Here is a 3,142-nt window from a genome sequence, read left to right on the forward strand (position 1 = left end):
AGTGGCTTGCAGGCCAAAACTGGGCCCGTTAAGGGTTGTAACTGAGATACATATATAAGAGAGTGTTTCTTCTCCATTTGGACTTGGCTAGGAAATTGGTAGAGGCTTCGGCCGATCTGGATTTGGCTTGTAAATTCGAATATGCTGTGAGGGAGGATGGGAGGAACAACAATCATACACCATAATTCTTCATAGTTCGAGCGATTCGAGGCCTGTACCTTACATTGCGCTAACTGATTCTTCTTAATCAAATGCAGTTTCCGTTGAAGCACGTACGCACCATGGGTCCTTCCGTTCTCTTCTTCCTCGTGCTTGCGGCTGCGGCACCGCTGCTCTCCGCGGTGAAGGCCTTGGACTATCATTCCATGGCCAAACGCTCGACGATTTGGATCAACAGCGATGATTTCTTCGACAACCGCAACTACAGCCGCAACATCCTAAGCATAGCACAACTACAAGCTCACTCCGACTTCGAACTCTACGTTGCCGCAGGGTTCTATTGTGTCTTGTCCATGTTCCCGTGCGACAAGTTCGTCTTTGTGGTATCAATTGGTGATTTCACCAACACCATGGTCGGCATTTACAATCGGCAGATCATCTGGTTCGCCAACAGGGCCCGCCCTGTCAGGGAGAATGCCACCCTTGAGTTTACCGCAGATGGAAACTTGGTCCTTCGTGATGCTGATGATACCCACGTATGGTCAAGCAACATCTCAGGCCGAGGTGTAGATGGCATGAAGTACACCGAGACCGGCAATCTGCTCTTGTTTGATCAGAAGAATTCAACAGTGTGGCAATCTTTTGATTATCCTATTGACGCAATACTCACTGGGCAGTCACTTGTGGAAGGTACGAGGCTCACTACAAATACATCTGCAATAAATATGTATATCACTGTACAACGAGATGGGTTGTTTGCTTATGCTGAATCCACACCACCACAACTCTACTTTCAGTACAACATGCAGATTCCAATAACCAAGATAGGAAATTATCCAACAAAGGCTATATTAATGAATGGAAGCCTTAGCTTCATTTCCGGACAAGATTTTTTGAATGAAAGTATCACATTACCAGTAGCTCAATCCACACTACAGTACATGAGATTAGATTCAGATGGACACCTTGGACTGTATGAATGGTCAAGATCTGCTGAGAGCTGGACAATGGTGTATGATATACTAGGGTCCATGGGTATGGATGCTTGTGATCACCCAATAGTTTGCGGGGAGTATGGCGTATGCAGAGGGGGGCAATGCACATGTCCACTTGAGAAAAATTCAAGATCAAGCTACTTCAAGCTCGTGGATAAACACAAGCCACACCTTGGTTGCACACCATTAACTCCTATCTCTTGTCAGGAAATACAACACCATCAGCTCTTGACCATTCCCAACATTTATTACAATGATCAAAACTACACAAACTTTCATGCAGTAACGTACAACAAAACAACCAGGGATGCCTGTAAGGGAACCTGCTTGAAGAATTGCTCCTGCATGGCCGTTTTGTCCACAGGTCTAAAATGTGTGTGGGTGACGAAGATCCTCTCCTTGCATTCAATAGAACCTCAAAATGCTGGTTACAACTCCTCTGCTTATCTCAAGGTGCAACTTAGCCCCTCTAACGGAAACAGAGAGAAGGCACATCTTAGCCCTCTAATGAAAACAAAAAGAAGGTGATTTTCGGCGCTACACTTGGAGCTGTTACTACTCTTGTGTTGCTTGTTATTGTTGTTGTTATTTATCTACGAAGGAGCAGAAAGTATGAAGAGAAAGATGAAGAATTTGATTTTGATCAATTGCCTGGAATGCCAACGAGGTTTTCTTTCGAAATGTTGAGAGAATGCACTGAAGGGTTAGTAGGAAGCTCGGAGAAGGTGGGTTCTAATCGGTTTTTGAAGGCAAATTAGGTGAAGTCAGAGTTGCAGTAAAACGTTTGGAAGGTTCAACACAAGGAAAGAAAGAATTCTTGGCTAAGGTCGAGACCATTGGCACCATTGAACACATCAATCTTGTCAAGTTGATTGGCTTTTGTGCAGAGAAGTCTGAGCGGCTTCTGGTATATGAATATGTGTCAAGAGGGTCGCTTGATAGGTGGATCTATTACGAACATGAAAATAACCCCCTTGACTGGTACACCCCGTCAGGATCATTCTAGATATTGCCAAGGGCCTATGCTATCTTCATGAGGACTGTAGGCGGAAAATTGCCCATTTGGACATCAAACCATAGAATATTCTCTTGGATGACGACTTCAATGCCAAAGTGACTGATTTCGAACTTTGTAAGTTAATAAATAGGGATCAAAGCAAGGTAGTGACCGTGATGAGAGGAACACCTGGATATTTGGCACCTGAATGGTTGACATCGTCGATCACCAAAAAAGTCGATGTCTACAGCTTTGGAGTTGTTATAATGGAAATAATAAGTGGAAGAAAAAACATCGACGACTCTCAACCCGAAGACAATGTCCATCTCATAAATCTATTGCGAGAAAAAGAACAAACCAATCAGTTGATTGATTTGATCGACAAGCACAGTGATGAAATGGTCTCACACGAGGAGGAAATAGTTCGAATGATGAAGCTTTCCGTGTGGTGCTTACAAAGTGACTGCGCCCGAAGGCCTTCCATGTCAACAGTGATCAAGGTATTGGAAGGCGCAGAGCGCATAGAAACTTTTGATGCAAATTCAATCATGTTTGTTCAAGATAACCCATCCACGTACTCAGCCCCATCCCAAGCATCCATCTTATCTGGCCCAAGGTGAAGGCTAATGGGCAGAAGGAATTTAGCCTGTATATTTCTGCTTTTCTATCATGTGCTATTTGTACTTTGGAAGTGTGTTTGGAATGGCATTCAAGACTCAAGAGAGAGTAGTATTTCTGACTTTTAAAGGTGAAGATACCTGGTGGTGGTTTTCTGGATGTACTCTGTAAGTTGCACCTCGCGATTTATTGATATGCAGTTAAGGCATATCTAGTTGTTTAAATAGTTATTTCGCACAATCTTCATCATTGTTTAATTTCTAAGATAGTGAAAATACAATGTTAAGATCGATTCACTGGAGAGCAAATCAACACTGCCCAGAAACTAACTAAAGTAGTATATTAAGATTGTTTTGCAGAATCACAACTATAT

At 43.0% G+C, this 3,142-nt stretch overlaps 1 pseudogene; it reads left to right on the forward strand.

Annotated features, from left to right (window-relative positions):
• Positions 1-281: 281 nt before the first annotated feature.
• Positions 282-2,771, forward strand: LOC119325622 (annotated as a pseudogene).
• The last annotated feature ends 371 nt before the right edge of the window (positions 2,772-3,142 follow it).

The sequence above is a fragment of the Triticum dicoccoides genome, chromosome 6B (genome assembly GCF_002162155.2).
Source record: "Triticum dicoccoides isolate Atlit2015 ecotype Zavitan chromosome 6B, WEW_v2.0, whole genome shotgun sequence".
Lineage (NCBI taxonomy): Eukaryota > Viridiplantae > Streptophyta > Magnoliopsida > Poales > Poaceae > Triticum > Triticum dicoccoides.